Raw genomic sequence first — 20,601 nt, 5'->3', positions numbered from 1 at the left:
AGAGGTGTATTATCTTTGACTGTAATAAAAAAGCCCCTTTCCTCCACAGCTTTGTGTCCTTCAGAGTGAAAAGCTCAGTGGCATATTAGGTCCATGTCAGGTTTGAGTGCCGTTCAGAAAAGGTTTCCAAACCCTCATCGACCATTATGGACACGGTAGCATTTTATAAACCTCTCTGGATGGAGGTGGTCTAGACATTAAAATAATCTATAAGCGTTCAGGGTACTCTGAGAGAGAAAGATGTGTGTGTGCTTACTCTCCAGGCAACCTTTAAACCGTTAAAGGGATACTTTGGGATTTTGGCACTGAGAACCTTTATCTACTTCTCCAGAGACAGATGAACTCGTAGATACCATTTTGGTCTCTGTGTCCAGAATGAAGGAAATTAGAGACCGTTCCACGCACCAATGCTAACTGCTAGCGCAGTAACTGGAAGTCTATGGTATCTACTAGCATGCTGTGTTCACCCTTTCTGTCGCTGTAAACAGAACTGTGTTATGGTGAAGAATAATACACTATGGCGAGATAAGCCTTTGGGTTCATGCTAGTACCGGGGGGGTGAATGGTGCCTGATGGGAGACTGACAGCCAGCATACGGCTCTACCTCCCTGACTGCAGGTCTCCGTCCTCCCTTCTCCTGTCCTATTCCTCCTCTACCTACTCTGTCTCACTCCTCTACCTCTCCCTTTTCCTGTCCTATTCCTCCTCTACCTACTACGTCTCACTCCTCTACCTCTCCCTTCTCCTGTCCTATTCCTCCTCTACCTACTACGTCTCACTCCTCTACCTCTCCCTTCTCCTGTCCTATTCCTCCTCTACCTACTCTGTCTCACTCCTCTTCCTCTCCCTTCTCCTGTCCTATTCCTCCTCTACCTACTCTGTCTCACTCCTCTACCTCTCCCTTCTCCTGTCCTATTCCTCCTCTACCTACTCCGTCTCACTCCTCTTCCTCTCCCTTCTCCTGTCCTATTCCTCCTCTACCTACTCCGTCTCACTCCTCTACCTCTCCCTTCTCCTGTCCTATTCCTCCTCTACCTACTCTGTCTCACTCCTCTACCTCTCCCTTCTCCTGTCCTATTCCTCCTCTACCTACTCTGTCTCACTCCTCTACCTCTCCCTTCTCCTGTCCTATTCCTCCTCTACCTACTCTGTCTCACTCCTCTTCCTCTGCCTTCTCCTGTCCTATTCCTCCTCTACCTACTCTGTCTCACTCCTCTACCTCTCCCTTCTCCTGTCCTATTCCTCCTCTACCTACTCTGTCTCACTCCTCTTCCTCTCCCTTCTCCTGTCCTATTCCTCCTCTACCTACTCTGTCTCACTCCTCTCCCTCTTCCTCTCCCTTCTCCTGTCCCTATTCCCCTCCTCTATTCACCTCCTCTACCTACGTCTCACTCCTCTACCTCTCCCTTCTCCTGTCCTATTCCTCCTCTACCTACTCGTCTCACTCCTCTACCTCTCCCTTCTCCTGTCCTATTCCTCCTCTACCTACTACGTCTCACTCCTCTTCCTCTCCCTTCTCCTGTCCTTCCTCTGCCTTCTCCTGTCCTATTCCTCCTCTACCTCCTCTACCTACTCTGTCTCACTCCTCTACCTCTCCCTTCTCCTGTCCTATTCCTCCTCTACCTACTACGTCTCACTCCTCTTCCTCTCCCTTCTCCTGTCCTATTCCTCCTCTACCTACTCTGTCTCACTCCTCTTCCTCTGCCTTCTCCTGTCCTATTCCTCCTCTACCTACCTCTCCCTTCTCTGTCTCACCTCTCTGTCTTCCTCTCCTCCCTTCTCCTGTCCTATTCCTCCTCTACCTACTCTGTCTCACTCCCTTCCTTCCTCTGTCCTCCTCTCCTGTCCTATTCCTCCTCTACCTACTCTGTCTCACTCCTCTTCCTCTGCCTTCTCCTGTCCTATTCCTCCTCTACCTACTCTGTCTCACTCCTCTTCCTCTCCCTTCTCCTGTCCTATTCCTCCTCTACCTACTCTGTCTCACTCCTCTACCTCTCCCTTCTCCTGTCCTATTCCTCCTCTACCTACTCTGTCTCACTCCTCTTCCTCTGCCTTCTCCTGTCCTATTCCTCCTCTACCTACTCTGTCTCACTCCTCTTCCTCTCCCTTCTCCTGTCCTGATAGTGGGTCAGCCTTGTCACTCCCGCTCTTCTCCCCCTCTCTCTCTGTTGTTCTCTCTGAGGACAGACGCTCCCTGTCTTTCCTGTCTGCAGTTTGGGTACTGTTTTTTCAGCGTTTGAAGGTAACGGCAGGAGATCGATTTGATGAATGGTCTTTATGAGTGTGTCGTGTCGATGGCCTGATGGCAGCACTGCAGTCGTGGGCAGGAACACTGCACTGAATATATTAGTCTCTCTCTCTCTCTCTCTCTCTCTCTCTCTCTCTCTCTCTCCCTCCGTCTCTCTCATATCCCCTCATGCTGCTACGCTTACCACTCTCTACCCCCAGGTCATTAACACCAATATTAAGTGTTTTGTGAATCCACAGCCTCTCCATCTCTCCTCTCTGCTTCCCGCCCATAAAAACACAGCTACCATAATGACACGGCCACACTTTACAATGGGGGGGGGGGGGATCAATCTCCAATATGAAGGGCAAAGCAAAGCTATTAGAGCTGAGTACAAAACCAAATGGGATTGTGTGTTTATTTTCTTTATAGAAAGGGAAGCTATGAAAGTGTTATCAGATTGTTGATCGGTGAGCCTATTGGGATGCAACCCCCCTGTTGTCATTACAAACCGGGTAAACCACCTGGAAGAGAGAAAGCTACAGTGAATCAGTGCAAGAAGGATGAAGAGAGAGAGAAATGGGGTTGGAGAGGGACACAGAATGAGGGATAGAGATATGAACAAAGAGAGACAGAAGAGAGAAATGGAGAGGGAAACAGTGAAATAGAAATAAACAGACAGGGAGATGGTGATATATACTAGTAGGGGTAGAGAGAGGGATGGAGGGAGGGACAGAGAGAGGGATACAGAGAGGGATGGAGGGAAGGATACAGAGAGGGATGGAGGGAGGGAGGGATAGAGAGAGGGATGGAAGGAAGGATACAGAGAGGGATGGAGGGAGGGAGAGAGAGGGATGGAGGGAGGGGAGAGAGAGGGATGGGGAGAGGGAGAGAGAGAGGGATGGAGGGAAGGATACAGAGAGGGATGGAGGGAGGGAGAGAGAGGGATGGAGGGAGGGGGAGAGAGAGGGATGGGGAGAGGGAGAGAGAGAGGGATGGAGGGAGGGATACAGAGAGGGATGGAGAGAGGGATATAGAGAGGGATGGGGAGAGGGATCCAGAGAGGGATAGAGAGAGGGATGGAGGGAGGAGAGAGAGGGATGGAGGGAGGGAGAGAGAGCGATAGAGAGAGGGAGGGAGGGAGGGATACAGAGAGGGATGGAGGGAGGGATACAGAGAGGGATGGAGGGAGGGATACAGAGAGGGATGGAGAGAGGGATACAGAGAGGGATGAGAGAGGGATACAGAGAGGGATGAGAAAGGGATAGAGAGAGGGATGAGAGAGGGATACAGAGAGGGATAGAGAGAGATAGAGAGAGGGATGGAGGGAAGGATACAGAGAGGGATGGAGGGAGGGAGGGATAGAGAGAGGGATGGAGGGAGGGAGAGAGAGAGATGGAGGGAGGGAGAGAGAGAGGGATAGAGAGAGGGATGGAGAGAGGGATACAGAGAGGGATACTGAGAGGGATGGAGGGCAGGGAGGGATAGAGAGAGGGATGGAGGGAGGGAGAGAGAGAGAGATGGAGGGAGGGAGAGAGAGAGGGATACAGAGAGGGATGGAGAGAGGGATACAGAGAGGGATTGAGGGAGGGGGAGAGGGATAGGGAGGGATACAGGAGGGAGAGAGGGATGGAGGGAGGGAGAGAGAGGGATGGAGGGGGAGGGATACAGAGAGGGATGGAGAGAGGGATGGAGGGAGGGATACAGAGAGGGATGGAGGGAGAGATACAGAGAGGGATACAGAGGGAGGGATGGAGAGAGGGATGGAGGGGGAGGGAGAGAGAGGGATGGAGGGAGGGATACAGAGAGGGATACAGAGAGGGATACAGAGAGGGATGGAGAGAGGGATGGAGGGAGGGAGAGAGAGGGATGGAGGGAGGGATACAGAGAGGGATGGAGAGAGGGATGGAGGGAGGGATACAGAGAGGGATGGAGGGAGAGATACAGAGAGGGATACAGAGAGGGATAGAGAGAGGGATGAGAGAGGGATACAGAGAGAGGGATGGAGGGATGAGGAGGGATACAGAGAGGGATGGAGGGGAGGGGAGGGGGAGGGGATAGAGAGAGGGATGGAAGGAGGGAGAGAGAGAGGGATGGAGGGAGGGATACAGAGAGGGATGGAGGGAGAGATACAGAGAGGGATGGAGGGAGGGATACAGGTAGGGCTGGAGAGAGGGATGGAGAGAAGGATGGAGGGAGGGAGAGAGAGGGATGGAGGGAGGGATACAGATAGGGATGGAGGGAGGAGAGAGAGGGATGGAGGGAGGGAAAGAGAGCGATGGAGAGAGGGATACGGAGAGGGATGGAGGGAGAGATACAGAGAGGGATGGAGGGAGGGATACAGAGAGGGCTGGAGAGAGGGATGGCGGGAGGGAGAGAGGGATGGAGGGAGGGATACAGAGAGGGATGGAGGGAGGAGAGAGAGGGATGGAGGGAGGGAAAGACAGAGCAATAGAGAGAGGGATGGAGAGAGGGATACAGAGTGGGATGGAGGGAGAGATACAGAGAGGGATGGAGGGAGGGATACAGATAGGGCTGGAGAGAGGGATGGAGAGAGGGATGGAGGGAGGGATAGAGAGTGGGATGAGAGAGGGATAGAAAGAGCGATGAGAGAGGGATACAGAGAGGGATAGAGAGAGGGATGGAGGGAGAGATACAGAGAGGGATACAGAGAGGGATGGAGAGAGGGATGGAGGGAGGGAGAGAGAGGGATGGAGGGAGGGATACAGAGAGGGATACAGAGAGGGATACAGAGAGGGATGGAGGGAGGGAGAGAGAGGGATGGAGGGAGGGATACAGAGAGGGATGGAGAGAGGGATGGAGGGAGGGAGAGAGAGAGAGATGGAGGGAGGGAGAGAGAGAGGGATACAGAGAGGGATGGAGAGAGGGATACAGAGAGGGATGGAGGGAGAGATACAGAGAGGGATGGAGAGAGGGATGGAGGGAGGGAGAGAGAGGGATGGAGGGAGGGATACAGAGAGGGATGGAGAGAGGGATGGAGGGAGGGATACAGAGAGGGATGGAGGGAGAGATACAGAGAGGGATACAGAGAGGGATGGAGAGAGGGATGGAGGAAGGGAGAGAGAGGGATGGAGGGAGGGATACAGAGAGGGATACAGAGAGGGATACAGAGAGGGATGGAGAGAGGGATGGAGGGAGGGAGAGAGAGGGATGGAGGGAGGGAGAGAGAGAGGGATGGAGAGAGGGATGGAGGGAGGGATACAGAGAGGGATGGAGGGAGAGATACAGAGAGGGATACAGAGAGGGATAGAGAGAGGGATGAGAGAGGGATACAGAGAGGGATGGAGGGAGGGATACAGAGAGGGATGGAGGGAGGGAGGGAGGGATAGAGAGAGGGATGGAAGGAGGGAGAGAGAGAGGGATGGAGGGAGGGATACAGAGAGGGATGGAGGGAGAGATACATAGAGGGATGGAGGGAGGGATACAGATAGGGCTGGAGAGAGGGATGGAGAGAAGGATGGAGGGAGGGAGAGAGAGGGATGGAGGGAGGGATACAGATAGGGATGGAGGGAGGAGAGAGAGGGATGGAGGGAGGGAAAGAGAGCGATGGAGAGAGGGATATGGAGAGGGATGGAGGGAGGGATACAGAGAGGGCTGGAGAGAGGGATGGAGGGAGGGAGAGAGGGATGGAGGGAGGGATACAGAGAGGGATGGAGGGAGGAGAGAGAGGGATGGAGGGAGGGAAAGACAGAGCAATAGAGAGAGGGATGGAGAGAGGGATACAGAGTGGGATGGAGGGAGAGATACAGAGAGGGATGGAGGGAGGGATACAGATAGGGCTGGAGAGAGGGATGGAGAGAGGGATGGAGGGAGGGATCGAGAGTGGGATGAGAGAGGGATAGAAAGAGCGATGAGAGAGGGATACAGAGAGGGATAGAGAGAGAGATAGAGAGAGGGATGGAGAGAGATTAGCGTCAGAAACGAAACACTCCACTCCTGATCATCACAACCTGTTTCCCTTGACTCTAACATCCATAATACTTTCAAACAACATCCGTATGTGCTCGGACCGGAACGCATGTACTAAATATACACTGCGTGGAACCTGAGATGTTATTTAACAGACAGGGCCTTGGGCGGAGGGAGAGGGGATGCGGAGACTACAGAATTCTATTATCACCAAGATGACAGGTGATGATTCCTTTTCTATTTGCTTCCACCCTGAGGTCAGAGGCGGTGCCATGGTGGAGTGCAGGGGGCGGAGAAAATTGAATATCAAAATATATTGAACAAAAATATAAACTTCGTAACCAACTTCGATGGCCACTGGCACGCTGGAGCAGTGTGCTCTTCACGGATGAATCCCGGTTTCAACTGTACCGGGCAGATGGCGGCGTGTGGGCGAGCGGTGGGGTTATGGTATGGGCAGGCATGAGATACAGACAACGAACACAATTGCATTTTTATCAATGTCAATTTGAATTCAAAGAGATACCATGACGAGATCATCACCTCATGTTTCAGCATGATAATGCATGGCCCCATGTCTCAAGGATCTGTACACAATTCCTGGAAACAAAAAAATGACCTGCATACTCACCAGACATGTCACCCATTGAGCATGTTTGGAATGCTCTGGATCGACGTGTTAGACAGCGTGTTCCAGTTCCCGCCAAAATCCAGAAACTTCACACAGCCATTGAAGAGGAGTGGAACAACGTTCCACAGGCCACAATCAGCAGCCTGATCAACTCCATGTGAAGGAGATGTGTCGCGCTGCATGAGGCAAATGATGGTCACACCAGATATTTCTGATCCACGCCCCTACCTTTTTTTAAAGGTATCTGTGACCAACAGATGTTTATCTGTATTCCCAGTCATGTGAAATCCATAGATTAGGGCCTAATGCATTTCTTTTCCTTATATGAAATTGTTGTGTTTCTAGGTTTGTTCAGTGTACTGTGTATGATCTAACAGTCATCATAGAAGGAGAGGGAATGGAAAGAGGAAACCTATGCTTTGTTATGGACGTTTCTACTACTAGTAGATGTTCTTTGCTTGTTATATGCTTTCGTCCAGGCTTTGTCAAACATTGATAGTGGGATGAACAATGTACGGGTGGATGTCATCCCAGATGTTAGGTTTTAAAGCAATTTTCAAGGGGTCAAAGGTCAATTCTGGTGATAATGGCTGCTCTACTTTATGTTACTTCACATTGAAGCCTGCACATCAGCAATTGTTCTGCAGGAGAGATACGTGTTTAGTGGTATTAGGACATTTTCAACTGAATAAAGGGAAGGATGCGATGTTCCGTGATTCCTGGAACCTTAATCATGTCATGAAATACGTACCGGCAGGACATTCACTAAAACTGTGTGTGTGTGTGTGTGTGTGTGTGTATGTGTGTGTGTGTGTGTGTGTGTGTGTGTGTGTGTGTGTGTGTGTGTGTGTGTGTGTGTGTGTGTGTGTGTGTGTGTGTGTGTGTGTGTGTGTGTGTGTGTGTGTGCGTGTGCGCGTGCGTGTTTGTGTGTGTGTTTAGCCTAAGACTAGCTCTGTCATACACACTCACACACATATTTTAAGAGCCATTGCACACACATTCCCCGCACAGTAGATAAGCCTGTACATTATTCCACAGAATGTTCATTGTTGTCACGTCCTTTTAGTGGCACAAATAAGATGCTTAACGATGGATGTCCAGAGCCACATAAATACAGAGTATATAGCCTGAAGCACCTTGATAACACAGGACTACACAGTATACAGGGGTTCGTCCTTTAAAAGTTGCAGCATACCGCAGCACAGCTTTCATGGTGTCACAGAATTCTATGGCACGTTGTTTAAGTGTCAACCACTGTTAGCATTAATGCTAGTTAGTGCTAGTTTGACCACCAGAGGGCATCTTTGAGAAGCATTTGATAGCCTTCAATATTGGCTGTACTAGAGAATTTTTTGGAAGAACACAGTATATGGGACTGATTTTAAGAGATTTTGCTTAATTAATTGAATTAATATTATGGTGTTTCTATTCCAAGAAAAAGGAAAAATTTAACATGACTCTTCAACAATAATTACCTATAGAGGATTGGAGGACTCTAAATTAAAACCAGAAGTTGCCTCATGGGTCTCCCGGTGGCAGCCGGGTATCAAACCTGTATCTACATTTTGCACTGTGATGCATTGTTTTAGACAGGTGCGCCACTCGGGAGGCCCCATCCACAAAGTATCAAAATACAGAGAGGTGTTGGAATATTGGATAAGGTATATTGTCCTGCTAATAGCCCATAATGGCTATTATAATACTGTACACGGTGTCCAGGTTAGGATAAACAAAACATTTCTTTATTAAAGACTATCAGAAATAATGTTGGTACAGTACTTCTTTATTTTGATCCAAAGTCATGAATGAGTGAGTCACTCAGCTTTATGTAGGTGCCGGGCTATATGACTGTGCCATCAACTTATATACAGTTGAAGTCGGAAGTTTACATACACTGAGTTTAGAGTCATTAAAACTAGTTTTTCAACCACTCCACACATTTCTTGCTAACACACTATAGTTTTGGCCAGTCGGTTAGGACATCTACTTTGTGCATGACACAAGTCATTTTTCCAACAATTGTTAATAGACAGATTATTTCACTTCTAATTCACTGTATCACAATTCCAGTGGGTCAAAAGTTTACATACACTAAGTTGACTGTGCCTTTAAACAGTTTGGGAAAATCCCCCAAAATGATGTCATTGGAGGTGTACCTGTGGATATATTTCAAGGCCTACCTTCAAACTCAGTGCCTCTTTGCTTGACATCATAGGAAAATCTAAAGAAATCAGCCAAGACCTCAGAAAAAAAGTTGTAGACCTCCACAAGTCTGGTTCATCCTTGGGAGCAATTTCCAAACACCTGAAGGTACCACGTTCATCTGTACAAACAATAGTACGCACGTATAAACACCATGGGACCACGCAGCTGTCAAACCACTCAGGAAGGAGACGCGTTCTGTCTCCTAGAGATGAATGTACTTTAGTGCGAAAAGTGCAAATGAATGCCAGAATAACAGCAAAGGACCTTGTGAAGATGCTGGAGGAAACGGGTACAAAAGTATCTATATCCACAGTAAAACGAGTCCTCTATCGACATAACCTGAAAGACCACTCAGCAAGGAAGAAGCAACTTCTCCAAACCCGCCATGAAAAAGCCAGACTATAGTTTGCAACTGCATATGGGGACAAATATCATACTTTTTGGAGAAATGTCCTCTCGTCTGATGAAACAGAAATAAAACTGTTTGGCCATAATGACCATTGTTATGTTTGGAGAAAAAAGGGGGAGGCTTGGAAGCCGAAGAACACCATCCCAACCGTGAAGCACGGGGGTGGCAGCATCATGTTGTGGGGGTGCTTTGCTGCAGGAGGGACTGGTGCACTTCACAAAATAGATGGCATCATGAGGAAGGAAAATTATGTGGATATATTGAAGCAACATCTCAAGACATCAGTCAGCAAGTTAAAGCTTGGTCTCAAATGGGTCTTCCAAATGGACAATGACCCCAAGCATACTTCCAAAGTTGTGGCAAAATGGCTTACGGACAACAAAGTCAAGGTTTTGGAGTGGCCATGACAAAGCCCTGACCTCAATCCTATAGAAGATTTGTGGGCAGAACTGAAAAAGCGTGTGCTAGCAAGAAGGCCTACAAACTTGACTCAGTTACACTAGCTCTGTCAGGAGGAATGGGCCAAAATTCTACCAACTTATTGTGGGATGCTTGTAGAAGGCTATCGAAAACGTTTGACCCAAGTTCAACAGTTTTTAGACAATGTTACCAAATACTAATTGAGTGTATGTAAACCTCTGACCCACTGGGAATGTGAATAAATAAATAAAAGCTGAAATAAATCATTCTCTCTACTATTATTCTGACATTTCCTATTCTTAAAATAAAGTGGTGATCCTAACTGACCTAAGACAGGGAATTTTTACTAGGATTAAATGTCAGGAATGTTTTTGCCTAAGGTGTATGTAAACTTCCAACTTCAACTGTGTAACAATATTTTGGAGGTTATTTAGTTTTTAAAAAAAAAGTGAGTGATTGTAATCTGAATAAAGGCCTAAAATAATATTTGTTAAGGGCAAAACATTTATTTCTGTTTTTAGAGGGAGAGAAACGCTAAGCCAATTGTGTGCTGCCCTATCACAGTCGGATGTGATACAGCTCACCGCTATTTCAGTGGATACAGCTGGAGAACTGCAAGATAATCCCATTGTGCGCCACTCGGGAGCCATGACCGATATGACCATTATATATTGTCCTGCTAATAACAGGGTTAATAATATATCTGTGAGCATTTCCAAGGGGCTTTTATATCATTCTAAATTAATAATAATAATAATAATAACTTTATTTAAAAATAACAGTATTTCGGAGATTATTTATTTTTCAAATAACGTAAAATGAGCGAGAAAAGGCCATTCTTCAAATGGGGTGAGACAAAAAATAAAGCCAGTTTGTTACCTAGAATTATTTATTTGTGTTTTTAGAGGGAGAGAAACTAAAAACCTACAGTCATCTCAGGAATCTCCCAGTAAAGGCCAGCACAGTTATTGAATCAGCGTCTGTAGCAACACAGTTTGGACTGCGATGCAGTGTCTTAGACCCCCACGCCACTAAGGCGCTGTACAACGTGATCGGTCGGGAGTAGGCTACAGTACCTCAGAGACATAGTAGCACCTTTAGACCCAAAAGCATAACTAGTGCTCTAACTCCCCCTTGCTCTGGTATGGAGCAATGAAGTAGTGACGCAGGGTACCGTACTAAACCGCAGCATAATCACAAAACCTTTAGTGGAGCAACAACTGTATCATCCAATAGTACACATTACAGTCTCCTTTATGGTGTGTGTGTGTGTGTGTGTGTGTGTGTGTGTGTGTGTGTGTGTGTGTGTGTGTGTGTGTGTGTGTGTGTGTGTGTGTGTGTGTGTGTGTGTGTGTGTGTGTGTGTGTGTGTGTGTGTGTGTGTGTGTGTGTGTGTGTACTTGTAATGAATACCAACGTTTTTATCTATTTATTCCAAGGCTAAAGGCTATGCCAAAAAAGTGAAATTGTCCAATCTATATTCCATTGCTTATCTCTTACATAACATAAAAACAAGGCTGCAGAGCATATTTGTGTGTCCACAGTAGATATCCACCAACAAAACACATTTAATTCTACCATTTTATAAACCAGTGAGTTTAAGGGGATGGAAAGGTAGTGCAGAGTCCAACCAGACATTATCTGAGACGCCCACGGGGCCTTTCTGGCGTGGTGAAAAATGGCGGTCATTTGAACAGACAAGGGTTGAGGAATCCCCCCCAGACTGTAGTGGAGTGGGGGGTGGCGGGAAGAGGAGAGAAGAAGAGAGGCGAGGAAAGGCGAGCCCTGAACAGGCTGCAATAACGAACAGGCCGCGCTGAAAGGGACAGCTCCCTGTAATGTTGATGAATGGTCATTACTGGTTAGAGACGAGGAGAGACGGGGATGGAAGTACGAGAGATGGGGAGGGGCGGTGACAAGGAGAGTGATGGGTAGAGAAAGAGAGACATGAACGGGGGGAGAGGGGAGAGAGAAAGGAAAGGATAGAAGGAAGTAAGCAAGACATGGAGAGAGAGGATGAGGAGAGAAAGTGTGGGACAGAGTGCACAGCATTGAAAAAAGTATTTAATTTGCTCCTCAGATTTCTGTAAACTCATCTATCATGTCAGCAGTGTTATGGCTCTCGCCCTCCCCATTTTCTCTCCTTCCTCTCTCTTTCTCTCTTCAGATGTCCTATGTTTCTTTTTAAAACAGTGATTGATATTGCCGTCTTTTTTTATACCATTTTCCACTTTTTTAAAGAGAGAGACAGAGAGGTCAAGAGCTGATGAGCTCCTGCATTTTTCGTCATGTTCTTAAAAAAAAGAACGATTTAGAATTAGATAAACTAGGATTTTTTTGTTGGCAAGGACATATACAGGATACTACCCTCCACAACATAACCTTCCCTCCAAATCAAAACTCAAGACCTACAACCTGATTTTTGACCGAATTACGGAATTGACGATTATTATTCCCAAGCTATACAGCATATATGCTCTGGCGAACAGAGACCTGAAAACACCATCCAACCTGGAACTGAGTGAGTAATGTGTCGTCTGAAGCTATATTTTCATTCCAAAAGCCAAGAAAAAAAGACCCAGGCAACAGTCCAGCACAACAACACCCCCTTAATCTTATGGCTGAGATCCCGTTAAAGGGATCGATATGACAACAGCCAGTGAAAGTGCAGGGCGCATAATTCAAACAGAAATCTCATCATTAAAATTCCTCAAACATACACGTATTTTACACCAACACCCCCTTAATCTTATGGCTGAGATCCCGTTAACGGGATCGATATGACAACAGCCAGTGAAAGTGCAGGGCGCAAAATTCAAACAACAGAAATCTCATCATTAAAATTCCTCAAACATACACGTATTTTACACCATTTTAAAGATAAACGTGTTGTTAATCCCTCATTGTCCGATTTCAAAAAGGCTTTACGACAAAAGCACACCATCTGATTATGTTAGATCAGTACCTAGTCACAGAAAAACACAGCCACTTTTCCAGCCAAAGAGAGGAGTCACAAAAGCAGAAATAGAGATAAAATGAATCACTAACCTTTGATGATCTTCATCAGATGACACTCATAGGACTTCATGTTACACAATACATGTATGTTTTGTTCGATGAAGTTCATATTTATATCCAAAAATCTTAGTTTACATTGGCGCGTTATGTTCAGAAATGTTTTGCCTCCAATGTTTTGAAGAGAGCCACATCAATTTACAGAAATGCTCATAATAAACATTGATAAAAGATACAAGTACTCCTTAATGCAACTGCTGTCTCAGATTTTTTTTAAAACATTACGAAAAAAGCACATCATGCAATAATCTGAGTGTCACACCCTGGTCGAAGTAATGTATGTTTATCTTTATTTATTTGGTCAGGCCAGGGTGTGACATGGGTTATTGTGGTGTGTTTTTGTCATGGGGTTTTTTGTGGGGTGTCTAGCATAGTCTATGGCTGCCTGAGGCGGTTCTACAATCAGAGTCAGGTGATTATCGTTGTCTCTGATTGGGAACCATATTTAGGCAGCCATATTCTTTGAGTATTTTTTGGGTGATTGTTCCTGTCTCTGTGTTAGTTGTCACCAGATAGGCTGTATAGGTTTTCACATTCCATTTGTTGTTTTTGTATTGTTCGTGTTTTTTCTTCATTTAAGATGTATCGAACTAACCACGCTGCATTTTGGTCCGACTCTCTTTCGACGGAAGAAAACCGTAACACTGAGTATAGCGTTCAGAGACAAAAACAAGCCATACAGATACCCGCCATGTTGTGGAGTCAACAGAAGTCAGAAATAGCATTATAAATATTCACTTACCTTTGATGATCTTCATCAGAATGCACTCCCAGGAATCTCAGTTCCACAATAAATGTTTGTTTTGTTCGATAACGTCCATAATTTATGTCCAAATACCTCCTATTTGTTCGCGCGTTTACTTCCAAAATCCAAATTGATGACGCGCAGTCCAAGGAAATCAATTCCATTACAGTTCGTAAAAACATGTCAAACGATGTATAGAATCAATCTTTAGGATGTTTTTAACATAAATCTTCAATAATGTTTCAACCTGAGAATTCCTTTGTCTGTAGAAATGCGATAGAACGCAGCTAACTCTCTGCCAGACCCATGACTCAATCAGCTCTTATTCCCTCATCCCTCACAGTAGATGCATGAAACAAGGTTCTAAAGATGGTTGACATCTAGTGGAAGCCTTAGGAAGTCCAATAGGCAAACCTACAAACTTCAGATTTCCCACTTCCTGGTTGGATTTTTTTCTCAGTTTTTTGCCTGCCTTATGAGTTCTGTTATACTCACAGACATCATTCAAACAGTTTTAGAAACTTCAGAGGTTTTTATATCCAAATCTACTAATAATATGCATATCTTAGCTTCTGGGACTGAGTAGCAGGCAGTTTACTCTGGGCACCTTATTCATCCAAGCTACTCAATACTGCCCCCAGCCATAAGAAGTTAACTAGACCTAGAGAACTGGAGGTAGAGAGAGACATATCTGCACTCTGGACTGTAGTGAGACAACATCTACAGGAGAAAGAGCAGGAGCAGGAGAAGAACAGAGAACCAGAGGAGAGGATCAGACTGCTGAAGGAGAGGGTGAGGGGATGGCGTGTGACAAAGAGGTGACCACCCCCGCAGAGAAGCTAGTAGAACAACCCACCTCAGCTCCCAACAAAAGTCTCGACAGCACAGCAGAACAGTCCACCCCAGACCCTGACCGTAGCGTCGACAACTCAGCGGGGCAGACAAATGAAGAAGCCCAAGCCCAGGGGATCCCATCCCCTCTCATCACCCCCCCGTCAGCCACCCTGATAGCCCTCCTGACAGCCCCCCCCCCCACACATACACACACACTGAGGACATACACAAGACACAGATTGTACTCCTTATGGACTCAAACGGGAAATATATACAAGAAAAATTATTTTTCCCAAACACAGAGTGTCTAAACTCTGGTGTCCAGACAACCAGCGCACCTAGACCTTCTGTCTGAGGGGCAACTAGGGTCACCCAGCCACATAATAATACACACAGGCACAAACGACCTGAGAGCACAGCAGGAAACAGTGGCCACAACACTCAAGGGAGTGATTGGAAAAGCTTCTTCTACTTTCACCAACGCACAAGTGGTTATTTCCACCCTGCTACCATACAGCGGGTAAGCAAGTATTTCTCGTGACTGTGCCTCAAAACCAAATGTTTTCTTGGCCCACCATTCCACCCTGGACTTGAACAGCCATTACGACCAGGTCCACCTATACAAGGCAGCAGTGCCCACCTTCGCCCAGACCCTAAAGGACATCGCTCTCAAACACAGCCCCAACACTTCACACAGGAGCAACAGATCAATAGACTCCCCGCCCAGACTAGCGATACACTCTCCCAGACCCCCCTATCCACACCTCCACCCCAAGAAATCAACACCCCCCAAGTCAACCATGTCCACACCCCATTTAGGTCCCCTCAGATCAGATCTTTGCCCCTCCTTCCCATCGCATGCCCCCCACTCCCGCAAAGAGAGTCTCACATACGCCCAGGCCTTGACCGGGCAAACAGGCCCAACCCCCACTCTTACACTAGCCCAAGCCAATGGAATGTACCACAGATGCTCAGCAGGCTCTGCTCACACTTACTGGCCTGAGACAATGGCCTGAGACAAAACCACACGACCCACAACATTGGACACTATATGGAACACAAAGTCTTCGCTATCTCATCCTGCAATATCCAAGGCCTGAGGTCATCTGCCTTTGGCCTAAAGAGTAGGAACCTGGACTTCATCAAAGAAATTGGAAATACAGACATTGTCATCCTACAAGAAACATGGTATAGAGGAGACAGACCCACTGGTTTCCCTCTAGGTTACAGAGAGCTGGTAGTACCATCCACCAAACTACCAGGTGTGAAACAGGGAAGGGACTCAGGGGTTATGCTAATTTGATATAGAGCAGACCTAACTAAATCAATGAAAACAGGAACATTTTACATTTGGCTAGAAATTCAAAAGGAAATTATCTTAACAGAGAAAAATGTTCTACTGTGTGCTACCTATATCCCCCCCAATGGAATCCCCATAGCTTAATGAAGACAGCTTCACCATCCTGGAGGTGGAAATCAATCATTTCCAGGCCCAGGGACATGTACTAGTCTGTGGTGACCTAAATTCCAGAACCGGACAAGAACCTGACACCCTCAGCACACAGGGGGACAAACACCTGCCTGGAGGTGACAGCATTCCCTCCCCCATATTCCCCCCTAGGCACAACTATGACAATATAACCAACAAAAACAGGTCATAACTCCTGCAGCTCTGTCGCACGCTGGGTATGTACATAGTTAATGTAAGGCTTCAAGGGGACTCCTATGGTAGGTACACCTATAGCTCATCTCTTGGCAGTAGTACTGTAGACTACTTTATCACAGACCTCAACCCAGAGTCTCTCAGAGTGTCCACAGTCAGCCCACTGACACCCCTATCAGATCACAGCAAAATCACAGTCTACTTGAACAGAGTAATACTCAATCATGAGGTATCAAAGCCAAAGGAACTGAGTAATATTAAGAAATGCTATAGATGGAAGGAAAGTAGTGTGGAAACCTACCAAGAAACAATTAGGCAACAACAAATTCAATCCCTTTCAGACAACTTCCTGAACAAAACGTTCCACTGTAATAGTGAAGGTGTAAACTTAACAGTAGAAAATCTAAACAGTATATTTGACCTCTCAGCTTCCCTATCAAATCTAAAATGTCAAACAGAAAACATGGGATATGCATCAACAGCATCCTTGGGAAAATCCCCTGCATTATCAGAGCAAATGTCAAATTGGCTTTTTACCTAATTATCCTCGACAGACCACGTATTCACCCTGCACATTGACAAACAAACAAACCAAAACATAGGCAAAGTCTTCTCATGCTTTGTTTATTTCAAAAAAGCCTTCGACTCAATTTGGCTTGAGGGTCAGCGAAACAAATTGATGGGAAGTGGTGTTAAGGGAAAAACATAAGAAATTATATAATCCATGTACACAAACAACAAGTGTGTGGTTAAAATTGACAAAAAACACACACGTCTTCCCACAGGGCCGTGGGGTGGACAGTGATGCGGCTTAAGCCCCACCCTCTTGAACATATATATCAACAAATTGGCAAAGGCACTAGAACAGTCTGCAGCACCAGGCCTCACTCTACTAGAATCTGAAGTCAAATGTCTACTGTTTGCTGATGATCTGGTGCTTCTGTCACCAACCAAGGAGGGCCTACAGCAGCACCTAGATATTCTGGGCCCTGACAGTAATTCTCAGTAAGACCAAAATAATGGTGTTCCAAAAAAGGTCCAGTCGCCAGGACCACAAATACAAATTCCATCTAGACACCGTAACCCAAGAGCACACAAAAAATGTTACATACCTTGGCCTGAACATCAGCGCCACGGGTATCTACCACAAAGCTGTGAACGATCTGAGAGACAAGGCAAGGAGGGCCTTCTCTGGCATCAAAAGGAACATAAAATTCGACATACTAATGAGGATCTGGCAAAAAATACTTGAATTAACTATAGATCCCATTGCCCTTTATGGGTGTGAGGTCTGGGGTCCGCTCACCCACCAAGAATTCACAAAATGGGACATACACCAAATTGAGACTCTGCATTCAGAATTCTGCAAAAATATCCTCCATGTACAACGTTAAACACCAAATAATGCATGCAGAGCAGAATTAGGCAGATACCCGCTAATGATCAAAATCCAGAAAAGAGCCGCTAAATTCTACAGCCACCTGAAAGGAAGTGATTCCCAAACCTTCCATAACAAAGCCATCGCCTTCAGAGAGATGAACCTTGAGAAGAGTCCCCGAAGCAAGCCTTTCCTGGGGCTCTGTTCACAAACACTAACAGACCCCACAGGGCCCCAGGACAGCAACACAATTTGACCCAACCAAATCACTAGAAAAAATAATGCGAATTACTTGACACATTGGAAAGTATTAACAAATTAACTGAGAAAACCAAAATGCTATTTGGCTTTAAACAGAGAATACCTGATCACTGTGACTGACCCAATCTTAAGGAAAGCTTTGACTATGTACAGAAACAGTGAGCATAGCCTTGCTATTTAGAAAAGCCGCCGTAGGCAGACCTGGCTCTCAAGAGAAGACACTGTTTAGTGTTTGCAACTTACAGGACTGTTTCGGTTTCATTTATTCTCCTGTTATTTTGTATTAATGTTCAGTTCAATAAACAAACATGAACACTTACCACGCTGCACTTTGGTCCGACTACTCTTCCTCATCCGATGACGAAAGCCATTACATTACATTACTGTTCATTTTTATTGTTTATTTCACTTTTGTATATGATCTACTTCACTTGCTTTGGCAATGTTAACATATGTTTCCCATGCCAATAAAGCACCTTGAATTGAAATGAATTGAGAGAGAATCTTTCTCATAATTTCTGTTTATTTTCTCTCTTATGTGGCTATGTGTATTGTAGAGGTCATCTTCTCTCCATTAGTACTGATGTAGTGCTGAGGAGGTTATAGGTCAGGGGAAGTTAACAACCAACCCACGGACACACACTGAGGAGGATAGATATAGCCTAAATGCAGGAAACCACAAACACACACACACACACAGAGTGAGAGAGAGAGAGAGAAACTGCTAATTTTGTCTTGTATCTAGGGATCGATGTGCAATACCTAAAAGGATGAGGCAGACATGCTGAGCAACTAAAACCGTTCAAAATGACAACCAGCACTTCAACATCCATGTTGCAGACCTATATTCCTCATTACAATAATCACTGTGCTGAGGTCAATGGGACATATCCATCTAGTTGGCGTACAGACTACGAGTACGATGACTGGAGTTGAGGGACCTGATTCTAGATTAGCACTCCTTCTCTGAGACACTTTTTTGAATAGGTGCCCAGGCCACAAAGTAATGTCAAGTCATCTCAAATGGGGCCTCAAGGAAAACCTTTACCATCATGCCAGCACTATCTATTTAACTTGATTTGGCAATGTTAACATATGTTTCCCATGCCAATAAAGCCCCTTAAATTGAAATTGAGAGAAAGAGACAGAAAGACAGAGAGAGAGAGAGAGAGAGAGAGACAGAGAAAGAATGAGAGAGAGAGAGAAAGAGAGAGACAGAGACAGAGAGAGAGAGAGAGAGAGACAGAAAGACAGAGAGAGAGACAGACAGACAGACAGACAGACAGACAGACAGAGAGAGAGAGAGAGAGAGAGAGAGAGAGAGAGAGAGAGAGAGAGAGAGAGAGCATACAAGCGTAGTTCTCCAACCAGTTTACAATACAAAGTTAATGCTTCTGCTCACAGATCCTGTTGAGGTGAGTGACACATGAAAAATCATCCCAGTTCCCTTCTACCGGTCCAATGCTGATCTCAGCACAATCTTCCTCCATGTTGTTATCAGGATTTTTTCCCATCCAGTAGGTTGTGGTCAGTGGAGTACCATCCACCCATTTCCAGGTCCCCTCTTTGTCTTTGTCAGTCAGGCCAATCCAGATCCTCTTGTTCAGATTAGTGAGAAATGTCTGCTCCTCTTTGCTATTTATGATCACCAGGTCTGCTCCTCTCTCAATGCAGTCCTGTCTGCTCTCATCCCAGGATTTGACCTGAGAGGAGATGTAATACCAAGTGGACTGAAACAGCGTCCAGCCTTTAGGCCCAGCTCATTTTAATGCCAGAAACCCTCTTCCGAAGCAATTCTCTCTCCGTCTTCAACTGGTCAATTTCCTCAGCAAGGTTATTGTAACTGGTTTGTAGTTGGTCTCTCTCCTTGGTCATGGTGTTGTAGCTGGTCTGTAGCTGGTCTCTTTCCTTGGTCATGGTGTTGTAGCTGGTCTGTAGCTGGCCACTCTTTGCACGCAGTGTGTTGTAACTGACCTGTAGCTGGTTTCTTTTCTTAGTCATGTTTTTGTAGCTGGTCTGTAGCTGGTCTCTCTCTGTAGTCAGGTTGTTGTTGCTGGTCTCTAGCTGGTTCTTCTCTTTTGTCAAGTTGTCCTTATAACTAACTATTCATGGCTGTATTGCGGTAGAAGCCTAGGCTTATGATCCCAGCCAGTAGGAGAACACAAAGCAGCCCCCAACACACAGCACCAGCTCTGGAGGGTCTACTACCTAAGCTCTTAGAACCTGAGGGGTTAGCTGCTGGTCTGCCCATATCGTCCTCGGCCGCATCTCTTGAGTCTTGGAAGATGATGCTATCTTCGTTGATATCCTCGTCTCTGTTTGCTGCCCTTCTGCCACAGGGGTCACCGTCAAAAATGCTGTCAATATTGGTATAGATATTCTCCGACATTTCCATGATCTCCCACTGTCTCAATTGCTGCTACCCGATGTCCTAGTAATGTTTGTGCATGTTGAAAGAAAGCTGTGAACCTGTAGTGAGTCCAAAGTGTTCTATGTTCAACGGTAACCACCGATAAACAGGAAGCTGTGCAAAAGACGACGCAAAACAACCTGTGTTATTGCCTGGTAAATGCAAGGCCCAGGAAGTCAGGCACTGTGGTTGTATGTGTGAAGTCCGGTGACTATTAGACCACCTCTGCATTGGTCTCTTTGGAATGTCTCTTCAAAGTCCATGGGCCATTTTTATAAATGTGAGCAGACCCCTTAATGGGGTATTTGAGATTTTGGCAATGAGGCCCTTTACCAACTTCCACAGGGTCAGGTGAACACATGGATAGCATGTTATGTCTTTGTGTCTAGTATGAAGGAAGTTAGAGGTAGTTTC

At 46.1% G+C, this 20,601-nt stretch overlaps 1 protein-coding gene across 3 annotated transcripts in view; it reads left to right on the top strand.

Moving 5' to 3' along the window:
- LOC118402179 (ephrin type-B receptor 1) overlaps positions 1 to 20,601 on the top strand; it is a 365,365-nt gene that overhangs the window by 156,830 nt on the left and 187,934 nt on the right. The window lies entirely within an intron of this gene.

The sequence above is a fragment of the Oncorhynchus keta genome, chromosome 23 (genome assembly GCF_023373465.1).
Source record: "Oncorhynchus keta strain PuntledgeMale-10-30-2019 chromosome 23, Oket_V2, whole genome shotgun sequence".
NCBI lineage: Eukaryota > Metazoa > Chordata > Actinopteri > Salmoniformes > Salmonidae > Oncorhynchus > Oncorhynchus keta.
This window is presented reverse-complemented; position numbering and strand designations above follow the sequence as displayed.